Here is a 10420-nt window from a genome sequence, read left to right as displayed (position 1 = left end):
CACACAGAACCTAGAAGGGAGCATGGAGGCTTAGACAAAGGTTGGCTCTGCACAGAGGAGCAGTCTTGCAGTGCAGTAAGAACAGAATGCAGATAACAGATTGTGCACTCAAGGGAGAGAGTACAACAAAGCAATGTCCCAAAGTGCAAAAGTCAACAGACTTTAAAGGACAAAAAAGAATCACAATTTTAGAACATGTGAATATGGAGTAGAAAAAAAATTGTTTTGTATATACGTTTCCCCTAGAAGCATTAGTGTTACAGCTAGGATGATGACTACCTGGGCTAAGACTAAGCTTAACTATCCATGGTTCAAGTATTTTACCAAATCTGGATAAAAAGATATTCGCAATTAAATAGTTCCTAATTTCCTATGCATCTGAGTTATAGTGAGTGTTAGCTAGGAGTCTAGCAAAAATATAGGTCATTTACTCACAAAGTGTACATTTTTTTTAATGGATTTCAATTGAAATACCCAATTTGCATTTCCTTAGAAAAGAAATGCTCGATCAGATAACGGTGATAAATAGCACCCTTAGGTATGATTTTGATGACTAGTCACACTACTACCTTTGATTCTTTCTAAAATGAGAGCTTTACACAGCAGGTAGTACACACCTGATACCAAGCCTAGTGGAATGTGCCTGCTTTCTGTCTACCTGGGCTGCAAAAGTATGGTGAATGCAGCACTGACATTGGAACTTTGTGCTTTAAGAATCTCAACTTAAACACACGTAATATAGCATACCGTGTTTCTCCGAAAATAAGACCTAGCCGGACAATCAGCGCTAATGCGTCTTTTGGAACAAACGTTAATATAAGACCCAGTCTTATTTTTCTATAATACAACACCAGGTCTTATAACATAACATAACATAAGAATAGAATAGAATAGAATAGAATAGAATAGAATAGAATAGAATAGAATAGAATAGAATAGAATAGAATAGAATAGAATAGAATAGAATAGAATAGAATAGAATAGAATAATATATTATAATATAATATTATAATATAACATAACATAATATAATAGTATAATATACAACTGGGTTTCATATAACATCAATATAATATAAGACCCAGTCTTATATTAATTTTTGCTCCAAAAGATGCATTAGAGCTGATTGTCTGGCTAGGTCTTATTTTCGGGGAAACACATAGGACCATTATCCCCAATGGTACTACGTAGAACAGCTTCTCTAGAGACAGGGCCTGAGACAGAGACTCACATGTGGTAATTTATTGAAGATGCACTCAGAAGGAGAAACACCCTGAAGGATTTCACCAGACAGGGAGAGGGAAGGGGCCTGAGGAAGGATGTGGTCTCTCCCAAAGTCTAGATGTGGCCTGATTCACTGGGAAGGTGGGAGTCCTGGAATTTGTAGTTTGCCCAGGAGAGTCACCCTGCCTTAGGACATCGGTCTTGTGAGAGGAGGAATGTCATGGTCTCCCAAGCATGTCCAGGTCAAGGGCATTTCTCTGGAGATAGAAACTCATTGAAGAATATTTGCAGCACCTGTGGCCTGAGTGCAATATACTGCCCAGTGAAAAGAATGTGGGCTGAGCACCCCAAAGCATCTATTACCAAAAACCAATGTATGTACATAAAGTTTAAAAAGACACTTCTATTTGAATTACTAACGTTTAATGCTATGTAGTGACTGTATCATAATTTTCTTTTAATTTATTCATTCCATAAATGCATTATGTGAGATAGGAAGATAGAAGATAGACAGATAGACAGACAGACAAACAGACAGATAGATAGATAGATAAATAGATAGACAGATAAATTGAAACACCTACTATGAATATTAGTGGTAATATTTCATTGTTTAAATTATATTGCTGTAATGGTATGACCTGGTTCTCAGCTTAGCAAAATTATTAGTGTAGGATTGTTGTCTCTGTTAGCTAAATTTATACATTTCTTTTATTCTGTGATGTAAAGATAACTGTGTCCCCCCCAAAAAAAAAACAAGAAAGGATATAAACCATGAATATAAAATTATAAACCATGATATAAAATGAATATAATTCATTTTAAAGTGTTGAAAATGCATATCAAAGAAATACCAACAAGGTTTTTAATTTTGGTACTCTTCTGCCCACTATTATTGTCACAGAATGTTAAATTGCAGAATTGAAAGGTAAGGAAATGTCTTCTGTGTTACTCCAGTCTTTCTTACTAAATGGTCTTGTGATAAATATTTCTTGTGAATTTAGGGCCTTCCTACTCCTCCCCCAGCTTCCCTGAGTCGCCGCCTGCAGTTCCCGCGGTCTGGCTCCCTGTGCTATCCACCAATATTTGGCGTTCTTACAACATGACAGACATTGACAACAAAGAGCAGTCTGAACTTGATTAACATTTGGATGATGTGGAAGAGGTAGAAGAAGAAGAAACTGATGAAGAAACAAAAATCAAACACGTCAGCTGACTGTTCACGATACAAAATCTTCAGATTCTTGCAGCCCTCCAAGAAAGACTTGATGGAAAGAACAAGATACATTGAAAGCTTGCCTACAGTAGTTAGAAGGTGAGTGAATGCTCTCAAAAACCTTCAAGTTAAATGTGCACACATAGCAGCCAAGTTCTATAGGGAAATTTCATGATCTTGAAAGAAAGTATGCTGTTCTCTGCCAGCCTTTATTTAATAAGCGATTTGAGATCATTAATACAATTTATGAACCTACAGAAGAAAAATGTCAATGAAAACCAGATAAGGAAGATGAAATTTCGGAGGAGCTGAAAGAAAAGCCCAAGATTGAAGATGAGAAAAAAGAATGAAGAAAAGGAAGACCCCAAGCGAATTCCTGAATTTTGGTTGACTGTTTTTAACAATGTTGACTTGCTCAATAATACAATGAACCTATTCTGAAACACTTGAAAGATATTGAAGTGAAGTTTTCAGATGCTAGTCAGCTTATGAGTTTGTCTTAGAATTTCACTTTGAACATTTCACAAATGAAGTGTTAACAAACATATAGGATGAGGTCAGAACCAGATGATTCTGCTCGTGTGTCTTTTGATGGCCCAGAAATTATGGCTTGTACGTGGTACCAGATAGATTGGAAGTAAAGGGAAAAAGGTCAATCTGGAAACGATTAAAAAGAAAGCAGGAACACAAGGGATATGGGACAGTTCGTACTGTGACCAGAACATGACTCTAATTTTTTTGCCCTTCCTGAAGTTCCAGAGAGCAGAGATCTGGATGATGATGATGCTAAAGATATCCTTGTTGAAGACTTTGAAATTGGTCCCTTTTTCCATGAGCATGTAATCCCAAGATCAGTGTTACTTTCCTGGAGAAGCTACTGAAGATGATGATGATAATTATGATGAAGAAGATAAAGAAGCAGATAAGGAAGGGGAAGAAGAAGATGAGGAAAATGATCCAGACTATGATTCAAAGAAGGGTCAAAGACTAGCAGAGTGCAAGTATCAGTCAAGCGGGATGGTCTACCTTCTACTTCCCTGGAAAGGATGAATATCCGTCATTTGACAAGCCCATTTCAAATTTTTTGTTATTTGTTTGTTTGCTTGTTCTTCTTTTTGCAACCTAAAATAAAAATGTCAAATATAAAGAAAATAAAAGAATTTAGGGCCTAATATCCATGCATTAATTAATAACTATGTGCTTTCCTTGAACAGATGAAACTTTACAAATCATCACATTTTCATTTTTGTTGGTTCAAGAAACTTAAATTTAGATTATTGGAAAAACTATTTCCCCAAGATTAATGATTTGTGATTTTACATTTCAGTTTTATTTAGTGCCATTAGATATGTTTTATTTTAAGAAAACTCAAAATTCATATTCAGGAAGTAGGCAGGGTATAAATTATAAATCAAATATCGCAAGATAGAATGAGGCCAGCTGAAGCCTCATACCATTTATTCTTTGGCATCTGTAGAACCTACATTGAAAACTAAATATTCTAAACATCTTCGACTCTTTCTTGAGCCAATGCTTACTTATTTTTGAGACATCATAATTGTATTTATTCAGATAACTCACCCATCTTTGCAAATGCAAAAAGAAATATTGGTTCTAATGGTGAGAAAGGTTAGATATGTTTATTTCAGATTAGTGTCTGATTTAAGTTTAAGGAACAGTCTGAGAAAATAGCCACCGCTCACTGGAGTCACACTATTTACATACTCCTTCCACCAAAAAATAATAATAATAATAGAATCATCATGTGTTCTTACTATATGCACATCTGCGTGAGATATACAGAGTTACAAAAATTAAAAAGCTGCATTTACTACTCTAAAAAGAATTCACCATCTAGAAGAGTCATATGAGGTCGGACAATTAAGTTCACAAACTTATTCTAGAAAAAGTGCTACATACCTCATTGCTGAATATCACTATGGTCACCTTCGAAGTACTCCCCTTGGGAAGCTATGCACTGATGCCTGTGCCTAGTCCACCCTTCAAAGCAATTTTGGAGCTCTTTTTCTGGAATGATCATCAGAGCTGTTGTCATATTATACTTGATATCCTAAATATCATCAAAATGTCTTCCTTTCAATATTTCCTTTATATTCAGATAAAGAAAGAAGTCTTTGGGGCCAGATCAGGTGAGTAGGGAGGGTTTTACAATACAGTTACTTGTTTACTGTATAAAAACTCCCTCACAGACAGTGCCATGTGAGCTGGTGCATTATCGTGATGCAAGAGCCCTGAATTGGTGAAAAGTTCAAGTCGTCTAACTTTTTCACGCAGTCTTTTCAGCACTTCCAAATAGTAAAATTGGTTAACTGTTTGTCCAGTTGGTACAAATTCATAATGAATAATCCCTCTGGTATCAAAAAAAGGTTAGCAACATTATTGCAATGAGTTTGTGAACTTAATTGTCAGACCTCACATACTCAACTAGACATAGGTATGTGTTATGAAGGCTATAAGAGAAGAATATTTTTAAATGACACAAAAACAAGAGGTTTGAGAAATAATGTATTCTTCTGGAGAAAACCAAAGATAAGAAGTTTTCATAGAGGTCATCATTTACACTAAGCCTTGAAGTATGAGGTAAAGAAGAAAAGCATACTAAATAGAGGGAGTGAAAAGATTACAGTCATCAGAAACAATCTTTGGACAATTTTATATATGACAGATATGGGTGGCCCAAAAATGTTAAATCATCAAGTTTCTGAAAGTACAAAGGCCAAAACATTTCCTGAGATAAAATACTAGGAACTAATAAACAATTTCCTTTTCTCAAGATGCTGTCATAAAAATGAATTAGCTTTGACAATGTTCAGACCTTTAATTACTTTTACACAGTTTAATATTCTAGAGGTTGTGCATGACTGGCCTAGGTTGGATCAGGCACCCACGCTTTTACCAGGGAAAGATCTGAGTCATTGATTTAAAGTCCCACTGAGACCACATCCAATGGAGAATGGAAAGGTTTCCAAAGAAAATTGGATATGCTCTACCTAGAAGAAGATGCAATCAATAATTAGGATAAAAAACACAAACATCCTGTCCCTTGGAAGGAGAAGCCAAGTCAGTGCAAATTTCTCTTGTCCTGTGTCTGTTCCTTGTCACATATCTTAGGAATGTGAAAGAATGCTGAGATAGACAAGTTGAATCTTTATATTCTATAATTCCCCACCTTGAGACATACTGTACTGATAGAAAATATGTTGCTTTCTACAATGGGAAAAATTCAGCAAAGGGTGAGAGCTATAGAAGCATTTCCAGCCATTGAGTTCTAGAGTGTTTCTCTTCCTTTGGTTCCTTGATGTATTGCTAATGGGAAGGATAGAAAAGACATGATCCAGATTATGATAAACTATATAGATGCATGCCAATCACTGGCACTCTTTAATTTTCTTGTCAGAATTAATTTTCCACCAACACTCCAGGGCAATGAGTGATAATCAAACCATCGATTTTGCCAAGTTTTCTTTTTTTTCCCCTCTTCCCTCTCACTGCTTTGAAAGAAACTTCTTCCTCCACATAGTTTTACCACCTCTTGATGCCTGGTAGAATGGTTCATCATTTAGAATGTTGGAGCTGAAATAATGCTATAAAGAAAACTTACAGTGTAGCACTGCATTTGTACACGTCTTTTGCTCTAATGTAGGTTCATGATCCTACAGCACAGAGGCTATTGCCAGGGTCTATGGACAAGAGGCACTTCATAAACATTTTAATAAATAAGTTATAGGCACAGTAGATATTATTAGAGTTAGCTTCAGTATTCTTCATTTGTCAAACACAATGTCAAATAACACTATCAACAAGCAATCCTAAGCTGCATAGGATAGAATATGATGGGAGAATTCACATGTGTGATGAATTTAACTGTAATAATCACCTGTTTTTTAAAACCTGGCATTGCCACCATCTTAATAACAGAAAAAATTGTAGGAGAAACCCAAATAGCTTTTAACAATCAGATTTTCTTGTTTTGTTAAGGTAAGGTGGTTCATAAGATCTAGGAGACAAGAAGAGAAAACAGAGAAGTAAATGATGGGCATTATTAATTTAGTCATAGTTGGAAATAAAAAGGTATTACAATCTTTACAAAAATGTCATTCTCTATATTTATGGTATATTTTCAGATACTTGTATCTATCATCTGTAGTTTCCCTAAAATATGCATTATGCCACTCACAATGTTGCTTTGGAATACTCCAAGGAGAGAGAACATTGCCACCATTTATTTTTTTTATAATCTTCCAAGAAAGAGGAGCTGATTCAAGTACTATGAAACATTGCTTGTTAACAAGGTGGAAACTGATTGATGTAAACTTCACATTGTCTGTCATTTTCCCCCATTGTCATAATAACATAAAGATTTATTTAAAAAGTCATTAGTTTAGCAGATATTGAATAGTATAGAATTCTAGTGATGCTAGACATTTGACTGACTGTGATGGTGAAAATGGTATACTTCCTTCAAGATGCTCATGATATAGAAAGTTAAGTTCACAAACAACTCTAATATAAGTCAATGGACAATACAAAGAGACCAAATATGGCAAGTAATAGGCTGCTTGGTTCCAAAAACATTAATGTTAGAGGGCACCATACACTCAATAGCAAAGAACCTTTTAGTGGACATTTGTGGGCTTTGACTGCTTGACATCTACTTCTGCTATTTATGTTGACAGCACTGTGGTTTTCCATTTGGTATTTACCTGACTCTTTCTCAGTCCATATACTTTTTGGGGGGTTTTGTCATATATTATAGAATGATTGATGCAAGAAAAGACATGTAACAAACCAGAGCCAATGAGATCCAATTCCACATATTTTATGTGGAAATCTAGGGAAGGGAAGACGTAGAGGAAAAACTGAGGGTTGCTAGATGGGAGGGGGTGGGGATAAAGGGGAAGGTGAGGGGATTAGAAAGCACAATCAGTAACCACAAGATTGCCACGGGGTTACAAAAGTCAATTTGGGGAATGTAATCAATAATGTTGTAAAAATTTTGTAGGGTATCTGATGGACACTTGTCTCATTAGGGAGACCACCTCAGGGATGATGTAGATGCCTGATCACTGCACTGTACACCTGAAGCTGAAGCTGAACAATAATGAATGTCTATATATATAGCAGAGTACAAGAAGCAGAGTACAGCATTAGGAATAGAGATAGTGGAAATGTAATGGTTGTGTGTGATGTCAGAGGGGTAGTGGATGGGACGAGAAAGGTGGTCACTGTGTGAGGTATTTAAATGATAAATGTCTATCTATTACATTGTTTTATGCACCTGTAACTAATAAAAAAATAGTTAAAAAATAAAATGAAATAAAATAAATGTAATAACAATGCAATACTCTTCATAAAAAGAAGGCAGGAATGAGAAAGTGGAAGAAAAAATGATAAGTACAAAAAAACTCATGAAACAGTAGGTATAGAATCAACTGTCTCAAAATTAAATGAACTGATAACTCCAAATTAAAGGCCCTACTTTATAAAATGGTAAATCACAACTATATGCTATTTATAAGACTTGCATTTAGTTATAAAAGTAAAAGTATAGCAAGTGATATACAATAAAACACTAATCCTAAATAATCTTAAGTGAGTAAACAACATCAGATGAACTATGTACTATAAGACAGAGTCTTGTAGAATCTTATAGATGAGAGAAATTTCATAATGATAAAAATGTCATTTAATCAAGAAGACATAACCTTTCAAAAAGTATATGCACTTTTTATACTGCCAATAACCAGTTGATAATTAAATTATAACAACAATACCATTTATCATTTTGACAAAAACTTAGATTACTTGGAGATATTTTAACAAAATAGATGCAAAGTTCTACATAGAAAAGTAGAGATATTTTTAAGGGAAATTAAAGTTAAGTCCTAAATAAAGAGAAATACACAATGGTCATGGATTGGAAGATAATATTGTAAAGTTGTTCAGTTTTCAAAAATTGATCTATAGATACAAAGAAATCCCAATCAAAAATCCAGAGGGTTCTGTGTAGAAATTGATGATTCAAAACTAAGCTTTGGTTCTTTGAAAAGATAAATAAAATAGAAAAATCTTCAGCCAAACTCATCAAGAAAAAAAGAAAGAGAGCCCAAATAAGTAAAACTATAAATGAAAGAGAAGTTACAACAAATACCACAGAAATACAAAGACTCATTAAAGAATACGAAGAATAATGACATGCCAACAAATTCGATGATCTAAGAGAAACGGATAAATTTCTAGAAGTATATAACCTTCCAAGACTGAACCAGAAAGAAATACACAATCCAATCAGATCAATTACGAGCAATGAACTTGAAACAGTAATCAAAAAACTCAAACAAATAAAAGTCCAGGAACAGATGGCTTCATAGGTGAACATTTCAACATTTAAAGAATTAATACCTGTCCTTCTTAACATATTCAAAAAATTGAAGACGAAGGAGTGCTTCCATACTAAATTATAAATACTTATTTTAGTACAATAGGAACATTTGAGCAGGGAAAAAACAGAAACATGACCAACAACAATAATACCAAATACTATGAATAGGACTTTGGAATGTTTATTGATAAAATAGCAGAGAAGGAGGGATGCAACTATAATCCATGCAACATTAGGCATTAAGTCATTAAACCATAACAATTCGAAATGCTGGAGTTTTTTGGAGGCAGGAAGAGTTTAATGGTGTTAAATACAAAAGGGTAATCTATTTCAAAAACTCTACAAAATAGGAAAGGTATTAATATTTTCTGACAAAATACATTTAAAAATCCCTGCCTTTTTCAGAAGGTTCACTACTACCACTGCCATCAGCATCCTCATAAAAGAATGTTGTCATAGGTCATATGCACTTAGGTGGAAATGTTTAACCTATTTTACGAATTAAAAGCAGTGATTAAAGAGTTAGGTCTCTGAAGCTAGATAGCCATGTATAGATTTGGATGGGATAAGAATAGCATGAAGGGGAATTCAGCGAAGGCCATCAACACTTCATGAGCAAGCAGACACTGAAAACTAATTAAAAATAAATGTCAAGAACATAATGGGTTTGAGATGTTACTTTACATGTAACCACACAAGATAGCCTGCCACATTTTCATGGATTCTGGCAGAAGACCTGAGACTATCAGTCAAAGACAAAGGACTTGATTACTCGTGGAACAGCAAGCAGCATGAATGTCATGTCTGCACTATGGTCTCTCAACCCCAGTTCCCCTAGAAGTGATGCAGAGCAGCCCAGATTCAGCTTTTGCACTCAGTGGATTTCGTCACAGCTGAGAAATCTGCATTTATAAAAACCTTAATGTTTTATAATGGGCATCAAGGAAATCTGCCCAATCTTTGCCCAAAGGGAAACATTATTTTTATTACACTAAGCAGACAAATAACCCTGCCCTCTGTTCCAGACAGTAGAAGGCAAAGCCTACTCTCTGGTCTATTGTCTAAGGCTATTTACTATAGAAATATCCTTGAAAATGTAGTCACAGATGTCCAGAAATATAAAAAAAGCCATGGAGAAAATATCGTCCAACAATAAGTACAGGTATAGAAACAGACATAAAGGCACTGATAATGCTCTCTCTGATATTTCACTATCTGTAAATATTTATAATAACTTAAGTGACATTTTCATTATAAAATATAGAGAAGGCCGTTTTCAAAATCCTAGTTTTGCTATCTTTATAAAGTAATGCTAGGAATTATTTTTGTAACAAGAGAATATAAAATATCTATTGTTACATCATTTTATACTTTCCTGGAGTTTCTGACTATTTTAGGAATAGCTGAGAAAAGAGTTCACTTTTAAAACAAGTACTCTACAGAAACACATTAAGAATAAAGAACAACATTGCTGCAGATTTCCATGTAGATTGGTTTCCGGTATGAGACATAATAACTGGGATCACAGTAATACGGAGATCCAAGTAAATTGCAATGGCGAATTGAGCCAATTGTCT

General features: G+C 34.7%; 1 pseudogene across 1 annotated transcript; it reads left to right on the top strand.

Moving 5' to 3' along the window:
• Positions 1–2326: 2326 nt before the first annotated feature.
• Positions 2327–3490, top strand: LOC308499412 (nucleosome assembly protein 1-like 1; annotated as a pseudogene). Its single transcript has one exon. The product of its transcript is annotated as a nucleosome assembly protein 1-like 1 (transcript).
• Positions 3491–10420: the final 6930 nt, after the last annotated feature.

The sequence above is a fragment of the Rhinolophus hipposideros genome (genome assembly GCF_964194185.1).
Source record: "Rhinolophus hipposideros genome assembly, chromosome: 1".
NCBI classification, from domain to species: Eukaryota; Metazoa; Chordata; class Mammalia; order Chiroptera; family Rhinolophidae; genus Rhinolophus; species Rhinolophus hipposideros.
Note: the sequence above shows the minus strand (reverse complement) of the source record. Positions and strands in the feature narration are given on the sequence as shown.